Source organism: Tenrec ecaudatus, chromosome X (genome assembly GCF_050624435.1).
Source record: "Tenrec ecaudatus isolate mTenEca1 chromosome X, mTenEca1.hap1, whole genome shotgun sequence".
Classification (NCBI taxonomy): Eukaryota; Metazoa; Chordata; class Mammalia; order Afrosoricida; family Tenrecidae; genus Tenrec; species Tenrec ecaudatus.
In genome coordinates, this window is record NC_134548.1 from 105634593 (window position 1) to 105646620 (window position 12028).

Consider the following 12028-nt stretch of genomic DNA (forward strand, 5'->3'; position numbering starts at 1 on the left):
CTATAGGAAAGTTGTATTTTTCATCATTGCTACATCGCACCTTAACTGTCTAGTCTCCTCCCCAAGACCCTTTTGTAAGGGGTTATCCAGTGGCCTACAAATGGGCATTGGGTCTTCACTCCGAACTCCCCCGCTCATTCACTATGGTAAAATATTTTGTTCTGATGATGGCTGATACCTGATCCCTTTGACAACTCATGATCGCACAGGCTGATGTGTTTTTTCCATGTGGGCTTTGTTGCTTCTGAGCCAGATGGCCGCTTGTTTACCTTCAAGCCTTTAAGACCCCAGATGCTATCTCTTTTGATAGCTGGGCACCATCAGCTTTTCTCGCCACATTTGCTTATGCACCCATTTGTCTTCAGGGAGGTGAGCACACAAATATATGAGTTTTTTTGTTCTTGATGCCTGGTAACTGATCCCTTCAGCACCTCATGGTCACACAGGCTGGTGTGCTTCTTCCATCTGGCCTTTGTTGCTTCTGAGTCAGATGGCCGCTTGTTTACCTTCAAGCCTTTAAGACCCCAAATGTTTTATCTTTTGATAGCCGGGCACCATCAGCTTTCTTCACCACATATAGTTGTTCAACCTCTTTGTCTTCAACGGTTGTGTCAGGAAGGTGAGCATCCTAGAATACCAATTTAATAGAAGAAAGTATTCTTGCATTGAGGGAGTACTTGAGTGGAGGTCCAATGTCCTTCTGCTACCTTAATACTAACCCTATAAATATATACACATAGATCTATTTCCCCATCCTCATGTATAAATATATTTGCATATGTTCTTGTCTTTATCTAGAGCTCTAAAAATGCCCTCTGCCTCGCAGCTCTTTCCTCTCTTTCCTTTGACTTCCCTCCTGTGCCACTATCATCATCAGTCTCTACCAGGGTTTCAGCAATTATTCTTACTTACATTACCCTTGATCATGCCTCACCAGGCCTCCCACACCCTCCTCACAACTGTCTTCTATCACTGTTTTTGTTTCTTTTTTCAGTAAGTAATCCAATTATTTATCATTTCATTTGATATATAGAGTTCCAGCATTATCATCTGTATCTGTTTCACTTAATTTCTCTGCTCTTTGTTATAGAATCATAGAGAGACTGGGAGCAGTTTGTCACCATGGTGCCATCTTGACCCCTTTATAATCATCTTGACTGATGTTTCTAAGGGCATTGATTGTAGATCTGGATTAACCAATGTTATATAGTTGGCATTAGTGTAACCTTTCTCAATCTTTTAAAATATTATCACACACTTTGACATTCCCATTGTATTGTTCTTATTCTTACTTGCTTAGATGCCAACTATCATTTATGTTGGGACCTTGTTCAATAGGAGTAAGGAAAGTTTACCTTGTCTTGTCCCATTTCCATGATATACCCACATCCGTTATGTTTATATTTTGTATATATTTGTATATTTTATATACTTTATATTTTGAGTATCTTCCAATTTACTATAATTACCTTCCAGCACTATATCAAACAATGCTTAGTTGTGATCAATAGGTTTCCGTTGGTAATTTCTAGACCTTTTTCCTAGTCTTAGTCTGTAAGTTCCAGTGATGGGTGACTGCCATGGGTAATCCTGCTAATATTAGAAATAATGGTGGGAGAGTTTACGGAATCATAGCAATACAAGAGCCACCATAAAATGAAAAATAACAGATGGGTGTACAAAGTTAGATATAGTGTTCAATATTTCCTGAAGTAGTTTGATTTTGTAACACTTCCATTTTTATGACTGTATGTCTAGAAACAATCAAAAGACATAGGCTGGCTCTCTAAAGCATCAGTGATATGATCAGATAATGTAATTAGTGATTTATTTTGAATCATAATTTTCTATTACCCCAATACCTACCTCACTGGATTTTTCCTGCCAAAATTTACAAATAAGTAGAAAAAGAACAAAATCTTAACAGTAAAAACTGATTTTCTGCAATAATATGCTAGATTAATTTTTATTCTTACTGTTTTCGGCCCTGACTTTAGGGTCTCTTTTTCCAATATTTCTGAAAAGCAGGGAGGGTAATACACGCCCCCATCTCAATTTGTGGTGTATGTTGCTTCAAATGGATACACTGACAAACAATATCTCTCCATTTTAGAGAATTATAGCCTCTCAAATTTGAAATGGAAAGCATAACTCAGATGATCATCATGTATTGTGTACATATTTTATGTCAACTTCATTCTATATAAGGAATGAAGGGGACAGGGATGGAGGTAGAGGGAAAAAAGGGAAGAAGGCAGGAGGGTGAGAAGAGAAAAAGACCATTTAGCGACCTATCAGAGTTTGATGAAGCCTGATATAATTAACAAACTTGTGATATCTCAAGCAATTGTAATTCCAATTATTTGCTAGCTGAAGGCAAGTTTCACTGCTCTAAGTTAGGAAATCATGTAAATAGCCTAATTAATATAATTTGCCTTATGCTCTACTAAGAAAACAAAAACAAATATGTCATTTTTAAGAATAAATAGCATGGTATAGACTAAATATTATAAATATTCAGTCAGTTTGCAGAACAAATATTGCATATTATGGATCCTTTTCAGCAATTCTATGAAGTTCAGCATGATTTAATGAAATTATGATGGCTGTTTGAGTTTTACAACTACATTACAATAAAAAGAAAGTACTTTCTTTGCATGGATAAGAGGAAGATCCTTGACAAAAAGGCATGGTGGGGCTTATAATGCTGTGGGCCTGAGGAGATAAAGTCAATTTCATTCTTTTGCATCCCAGTTCTCTAATCTCAAGAGAACCCCAAAGTTAAAATAATTTTAAAATTCCATATGCCAGTGATAAAGGGACATAATAAAAAATTCTTAGTAGTTGCATCAGAATTAAGAGAAAGAGGTGTGTGTAAAAGCCCTGAAAGACTTACAAATCATTTCCACAGGTTGTCCTAAGGTAATATGGTTGAAGATTTAATCACATGTAAAAAAGCTTAATACAATGATTCTGCATTTTTGTCTGTGGTCTCGAACTATACCCTTTATGTTTAATCACCTGCTCTCTGTCTTGATGTCAAGTATTTATGCCTAAAGAACAAACTAGGACAATAAGGATTTAGAAAGGAGAAAAAGAAAATATAATGAAGCAACAAACAAGCATTTGTTGAAGTTCTATGATATTTACAGCACTATGCTAGGCACTGTCAAGTAAATAAATAATAATGCCAGACATGACTTTCTTTGTGCTAGTCTGGGTAGACTGGAGAAACAAATTCAGTAACATGTATATGTATATAAGGGAAAGGTTTTTATACAAGAGTAACTGAACATTGAGAAAACATCCCAACCCAGCCCAGTCCACGGTCATAAGTCTGATATTAACCCAAATGTCTGATAAAATCTATAAAGTCCTCTTTAGACTCATGAAGCACATGAAATGAAGCCAAAGGCAGGATGATCACAAGCCAGGGGGTAGAAAGTCTGGGTCCAATGCCGTTGTAAGCATCTCAGTGCTGGCAGGGGTCTCTCTGTGGCTTCTCCGGCTTCCAAGATCTGGTTGTGTCCATGTGGCTTGTCTTCTGCAATGTCTCCCAGGAAGTGGCAGAGAGAGAGAAGTGTCTCTTGCCTCCAAGGAGGAAGTCCTAGATTTCCCAGAATTCTCGGGAGAAGGCCATTCCCACATGGAGACCTCATTGGCTATGATCTGATTGACAGTCTAGACTCCACCACTACACTCTTAATCCTCACAAATTGACAAACGATTATATATCTACCACAATCTTCCTAAAGAATTGTATGGATTTGGAGTATTAAAGTCATATATGCATTGATTATATATCTATATATAAACTTATTATTTATATATATAAACTTAGAAATGAAAGCTCCAATAAGTTTTTGTGATGGTTAATATTATGTGTTAACAGGGCTAGGCTATGATTCTCAGTAGCTGGCCAGACATGGGACTGGCTACTCTCCTATCATGTAGGAATAAAATCACCTGCTCTGATGTGATCTAATACGGTCAGCCAATTCCATTGACAAGGCAGTGTCCATGAGGATGTGGCCTGCCTCCCAACCACAAATGGCTGCTCTGACAAAGCTTGCTCTCTGGATTCGATTTGTTTATTGTCCTTGATTGACCACTGGTTCATGAGATGTGACCTAAGCCTGCAGAAATCTTCAGCCTGCCACCTGTCTTTAAGATTTTGAATGTGTCAGTCCCTGCTACACTGTAAGCCAGCAGACATCCTCAGTCTATTCCCTGGCTCATGGTTTTTGAGCTCTTTAGATTCCATGTTTGCAAGAGTCATTTCCTTAAAGTCGATATAGACCTAAGCAAATACCTATAGCGATACCTCAGTTGTCCAACAGCTTCAATCTGGAACTCTCCACTAACAGCTGTTTATGTGTGTAAGTTTCCTCAAAAGGGAAAACCGATAATCAGACTTGAAAAGACCTCTAGGGTCAAAGAGTGAGTCACATGCTATGTGTTCCCTAGGACACAAAGGAGTGACACTTCAGTCTAAGCACTGCTGTCATTCGGACAACATATAGTGCTTATATTAATTACTGTGTTAAAACATTCATCATTTTGCTTTCATTTTTGAACTTTGGGTAAAATATTGTAACCATGGCTCCAAAGAAAGTTAGTGATACCAGCAGTAAAGCTCAGATGAGACCCGTGAAAACCACTATAGAGTTCAAGAAAGAAATCATGGCGAATTTTGAGTCAGGTTGCCGCTTGTTTGACTTGGCAGCTGAATACAGCATGTCTAAATCACCATTATCAACATTTGGGGGGAGAAAAAATGTGATTAAACTGGCTACTGTAGCGAAGCCAAGAACCCAGACCATCAAAGAGGCTGAAAAGTTACTGTTGTTAACGTGGATAAATCAGCAACAATTTGAGGGCCATAGTGTGTTGAAGACAAGTGATGTTTGAGATGGGTAAAGCTTCCATAATGATTTAAAATACTGGAAAATGAATTTTAAGTTAAATTTTGAGCCTCAGAACCAATTATTTGGTTGACCATTATTTCTTATGGAAAAAATATGTTCAGCTCTTGAACTTTTCAACAAATTTTGGAATGAATTGATTCGGCAACTGAGGTATCCACTACATATGTACATATATACATTTATACACATATAGATTAGTGGCTTTTCTTTTCTAGAGAATCCAGACTGAAACACAGTGGTAGCAAAACACAAGTTTAGGATGTGGAATAGTGGGGAAGAAGGAGTGTTTCAAATACAAGAGCGGAGGAGCATCGAGACAGGCAGAGACATGTACCAATATATGGAGAATAAATGAGAAATGTGAAAAAAGTTTTATGTGTAGGGTAGCAAAATCACTGATAGTTTAGTAAGCAAAAAAAGTACTAGGATATTGTGTGTTTAAAAAAAGAGGTTTATATACATCTGTGGTTCACTTTAGAGGCATCCTTTCCATTTTATGTTAGAGCATCTTATCAATCATCCCCCAGGGGCACCAATTAATTCTTGTTGTGTAGTGACTCTATAGCTACATGAATGAATTTGGGGCTTGCACTGAATTCTAGTCCCAATCTAAGAAAAATTCATTCTTTTGACATGACCCTCCTTGATGCTATACCTCATGAAGAGATTACTGAAGATATAGGTGCTATAGCTAAGTGTGGTGAGGAAATTTAGATGGTGTCCAGTGATCAGAAGGAATAGTGTCTTGGCTTAAAGATTTGTTTTCAAAAGAGAACCCAACTAAATGACTCATCAACTAAGTGAACATGGGAGAAAGATAGAAGCCAGTGTTACCAAAAGTTTGTAAACAATACAATTCAAATCTAAAGGAGGTAATGGCATCAGAGATTACATTGTGAACACCTGGTTTGCACAAAGTTATGGATGACAGTGGAAGCCCAAATTCCATTTGCAGAGTCCACACATGACTTTATTCTCCCATGAAACCCCTCTGAACCTAGTTGATAGCATTGTAAAGTGAATTATGGCAAATGTAGTTAGGGCAAAGTGTAATGTCTTATTGATCTCTGCTTGGGCCCATTTTAAAGTGCTTCGATTTAAAACAAAAAGTGAAGGGGAAATACACCTGGATGAAAGCCCTGTGGGATCCCTTCTGACCATGGACAAAGTATGTGAATAGTCTTGCTAACATGCAGGACACATTGGACAATGAATTGTTATAGATGCCGTTGGGCTAAAACTTAGCACCCTACCTATCATTTATTCTACCTTATGATCCATTTAAATTTGTTCTAATTTTTAATATTTTCCACTTTCCTTTTGATTGAGGTGTTTATATGTTTTACTTTGTTGTTCTTGCTAATTTTTTGACATTGTTTGACTTTTAATGTTTTTCTTTATATGAAATACAGGATAGGTAAATCTATAGAGTCAGTAAATGGATTTAATTGTCCCATTAGGGTATATAGTATGGGGTGTTGTGGGGAAGTGGGGAGATAATCATGATGAGTATAATAAAGAAGAAAGTGTTCTTAAATTTATTGTGATGATATTTATACAACTCTACTTGATGTGATTGAACTATTTAATTTTATAATGATATGTGAATTATATGCCAATAAAACTGATGCTCACTCTCCCGTCACAATGGCTGGAGCCAAAGTGGGTGAACAAGTAAATGTGGTGAAGAAAGCTGATGGTGCCCGGCTATCAAAAGAGATAGTGACTGGGGTCTTAAAGGCTTGAAGATAAACAAGCGACCATCTAGCTCAGAAGCAACAAAGTCCACATGGAAGAACACACCAGCCTGTTTGATCGAGTGGTCCCAAAGGGATCAGTTACCAGGCATCAAAGAACAAAAAATCATATCATTGACTGCACACCTCTATGATAGGATTGCTGAAGACAAATGGGTGCATAAGCAAATGTGGTGAAGAAAGCTGATGGTGCCCGGCTATCAAAAGAGATAGTGTCTGGGGTCTTAAAGGCTTGAAGGTGAACAAGCGGCCATCAAGCTCAGAAGCAAAAAAGCCCACATGGAAGAAGCACACCGGCCAGTGCGATCACGAGGTGCCAAGGTAACAGGTATAAGGCATCATGCAAAAAAAAAAAAAAAGATGTAAGTGTGTGTATGTATGTGTATATGTTTGTATATGTATATATGTATATGTATATGTATATATATACCATATTAAATGAAGGGGGAAGTGCAGAGTGGAGATGTATATATGTATATGTATATATGTATATATATACCATATTAAATGAAGGGGGAAGTGCAGAGTGGAGACCCAAGGCCCAAGTGTCGGCCAATGGAGATCCCCTCATAGAGGGGTTTAGGAGAGGAGATGGGTTAATTAGGGTGCGAGGTAGTACCGATGAAGAACACAGCTTTCCCCCAGCTCCTGGATGCTTCCTCCCCCCAACTACCATGATCCGAATTCTACCTTGCAGGGCTAGATAGGACAGAGGCTGTACACTGGTACGTATGAGGGCTGGAGGTACAGGGAATCCAGGGTGGATGATACCTTCAGGACCAAGGGTGTGAGGGGCGATGCTGGGAGAGTGGAGGGTGAGTGGGTTGGAAAGGGGGAACTGATTACAAGGATCCACATGTGACCTCTTCCCTGGGAGAGGGACAGCAGAGAAGGGGGGAAGGGAGACTCCGGATAGGGCAAGATATGACAAAATAACGATGTATAAATTACCAAGGGCACATGAGGGAAGGGGGAAAGGGGAGGGAGGGAGAAAAAAAGAGGACCTGATGCAAGGGGCTTAAGTGGAGAGCAAATGCCTTGAGAATGATTGGGGCAGGGAATGTATGGATGTGCTTTATACAATTGATGTATTTATATGTATGGATGGTGATAAGAGTTGTATGAGTCCCTAATAAAATGTAAAAAAAGAAAAGAGGAGAAAAAAATGATTAGGGCAAAGACTGTACAGATGTGCTTTATACAACTGATGTATGTATATGTATGAACTGTGATAAGAATTGTATGAGCCCCAATAAATTGTTAAAAAAAACAAAGAAAAAAAACCAAAAAAACTGTTGGGGCTAAAAGAAGGTTTCTGGCCAGTAGATGATAGAATTAAACCAATTAAAATATAATCTAAAAGACCCTCCAAATTCACTGTCATTCAGACAATTGCAACTCGTAAAGATCATATAGGACAGAATAGAACAAATAGCCATAGGTGGCCCAAACAATTGACTTTGGGATTAGCAGCTTGCTCAATGCGTAGGCCACTATACTGTGAGGGTTCCTTATGCAGTAAATTGTTTCACTATTAAGAGAGTTGGAAAAATAGGGTGAAGTCAACTTGAAAAAGTGATGTGATTTTAGTAAGTGACAATTGAAACTGTAAGCAACTGAAAAAAGTAAATTGAATTGAAAATGAATACATATGAGCTAATCAAAGATGATATAGATAAAAGGGTTTTATATGTCGATTTGAATGTATGAGACAAAGAAGAAACAAACATGACTTCGGTTGATGATACTACTGGGTTAAACTTATATGATGAGTTCTTATCATGTAACGGGGTGGAACTGCAAGTAGGGAAATATGTGAGACAGGCTTCAACACAATGCACCAAGACATGAATAAACATACTGGCGTGCACCAGGGAACCAATAGAGAGATCTGCAAGGGCAGCCCCAATCCCAATTATGTGGACACTACAACCGCCACCAGAAGAATGCACTTCAGAGGACAGCATTGGGGCTACAACTTGACCGAGAGGGGCGCGTCAGATTAGAGCACATGGGAAAAATGCAAAGAGATGGAGAAGGAGGAGAGGACATCCTGGCCCACCAAGCCTCAAGGACGATGTTCTCCCTCCGAGCAGACAACGCACTGGGAGGACCTTAAGGTCAGCCCCAGCACGGGACCCATTGTCCCTCACTGATCCATGGCACGGCGGGGTACAATACTGGAAACCCAGTGCGGAAATAGTGTACAGTGTGGTCCCAACATACTGGGGCGAGGCACTAAGGACATGCAACAGAGCAGCAGGGGGAGCAGACAGGTGAAACCCCCGGGGAAGACCACAAATAGACTTTGGAGACCGAGCGTGACACCCTATAAGACTCAACTAGAAAACACTTGTAAAGGCCAAAAAATAGACCTTGAACTATGTATAGGCTTTTCCATTTTTGTCAGTGGCCTTTTTTTTTGTTATTACTATTTTGTTTTTGTTGTTGTTGCTGCTATTGTTTTCTTGGTTTTGACTTCCTTTGTTGTTTTATTTGGCTTTTCCTGGTTTTTGCACTTATTAGTGTATCTGCATGTCTATCTACATAAGATGCACGAGATAAATAATTCAGAGAAAAAAGAACGGGACCAATGGTTCCAAGGGGATATGGGAGAAGGGGAGGTGGGAGAAAGGAAGGGTGGCGGGTGGGGCCCAACCCAGGGACAGGGAAAATCAGGTGAATTACATTCAATGGAAGGAAGGTCATAGGATGCCTAGTGGGGCTTAATCAAGGGCAAAGGAATTACTAAACCCAAATGAAGGCTGAACATGATGGTGGGACAAGAGAAAAGTAAAAAGGAAATCAAGGAAAGAACCAAGAGGCAAAGGACATTAATAGAGGTCTACATACAGGCATGTACATATGTAAATATATATGTATATATAATGAGAGAAGAATATAACTATGTACTCATATCTATATGTTAAGAATTAAGGGTGCAAATGGACATTGGACCTCAACTCAAGTACTCCCTTAACACAAGAGCACTCATTTTGTTCTAACAATCTGGCATTCTGTGATGCTCACCTTCTCAACAGGATCGCTGAAGAAAAAATTGGATGCATAAGCAAATGTGGTGAAGAAAGCTGATGGTGCCCAGCTATCAAAGATACAGCATCTGGGGTCTTAAAGGCTTGGAGATAAACAAGTAGCCATCTAGCTCAGAAGGAACAAAGGCCACATGGAAGAAGCACACCAGCCTGTGTGATCATGAGGTATTGATGGGATTCGGTATCAGGCATCTAAGAGAGCCACAACAAAATCATACCCAATGTGAATGGGGGCCAGGGGGACATGGAGTGGGGACCCAATACCCATCTGTAGACAATTGGACATCCATTCACAGAGGGGTCACAGGGAAGAGATGAGCCAGTCAGGGCGCAGTATAGCACCAATGAAGCACACAACTTTGCTCTAGTTCTTTGGTGCTTCCTTCACCCCACTATCATGACCGCAATTCCACCTTAAAAATTGGATTAGACCAGGGCATACACACTGCAACAGATAAGAGCCTGCAACACAAGGAATCCAGGATAGATAAACCCCGCAAGGACAACAAGGAGAGTAGAGATACCAGGTGGATTAGGGTAGGGTGGGGAAGAAATGGGGAGCCAATCACAAGGATCAACCAAGAACCCCCTACCAGGGGGATTAACAACAGAAAGGTGGGCGAAGGGCGATGGAAGACAATGTAAGATATGGAAATAATAATACATAACTCATCAAGGGTGCGTGAGTGAGGGCAGGCTGGGGAGGGAGGGAAAAGCAATGGGGAACTGATATCAGCGGCTCAAGTGGGAAGATAATGCTTTGAAAATGATGGCACCATATGTGCAAATGTGCTTGACACACTGAGCGAATGAACGGATTGTGATAAGAGATGTATGAACCCCCAATAAAAGTACTTTTAAAAAATCAGTGCCATCTTCTTGATATTGTAAATAATAGAGTTTCTCTTTTAATCCTTATTTCTTGATGGTATATACCAAATAGAGAGATTGCTTGGTCATATGCTTATTCTATTCCCATTTGATGGAGGAAGGTCCATACTGCTTTCCACAGTAGTTGTACACATTTTCAGGCCCATCAGTAGTGTATGAGGGTTTTAATTTCTCCTTATATTCTCCAGCATTTGATATTTTCTGAACTTTGCTATCAGTGCCAATGTGAGTTAATATCCCATTGTTATTTTAATTTGCATTCCCAGAATGGCTAGTAATGGTAAGCATATGAAGAATATGTTTGTTGGCTACCAGGGTGTCACCTTTTATGAATTCTATATACATGTCTTCTGTTCATTTGAAAAAAAAACAATTATTCATTATTCATCCTTTTACTCTTCGTAGTGTTGCTGTTTCCAATAGATTTTGAGATTTGTCCTTTATTCTATATATCTTTGCCGATTCCCCAGCCCCCATCTTGTGGACTCTTTTTTTTTTACATTTTGATTAAGTCTTTTGGTGCATACAAATATAATTTTAGGAGGCCACAGTCCTCTATTTTGTCTTCTGCTGTTTGGACCACCACCATTTTGATGCTTAAAATTTTGACCCAAATATCAAAATAGCCCTTACTTGTGAAGAAAAATCGATGAAAAATGCACGTGAAAGCTGGACAATGAATCAGGAATACTGAAGAGAAATTGATGCCTTAATTATGATGCTTTGAAAAATGCTAAATATATCTCAGGTTTCCAGAAGGATGAACAAATCTTTGTTGGAAAACACACAGCCAGAAGGTTCCTGAAAAGCAAGAATGACAAGACTTTGTCTCTGTTACTGTAGGCATGCTCACAGGAAATATCAGTCTCTGGACTAGGGCATATCATACTTGCTAAAGCAGAGGGTAGGCAAAAAACAGGAAGATCCTCAGAGAGATAGATTGACACAGTGGCTACATCATTGGGCCTAATTTGACTATATTAAATTTCCAAGGCAGCAGAATTTAAAATATGAAAGGCAGGTAACAGTGAGAATGTATTTCCACAATACTATCTAAAATTGAGAATTTAAAATTTGAATAGTCAGGAAATTATTATAAACCAACAAAAATTGTTCTGTTTACTCAATTGTATCTTAATCCATGTACAGGTTCTGCAGGGGCACAATTCAATGTTCTGCAATTCCCATTTTTCTCAGTGCTATCCATAATTGGTTATGATCTGGTCAAATGCCATTGCATAGTTAATAAAACCCAAGTAACCATTCCCCCCACCAAAAAAAGAAAAGAAAACCATGATGCCGTAAGAATCAGTAAATAAAATAAGCCAGAATCAAGTGGGTGGAACAGAGCTGACTTAAAATTGTAGGAATCAGATTAACATAAGACACAATTAGTATT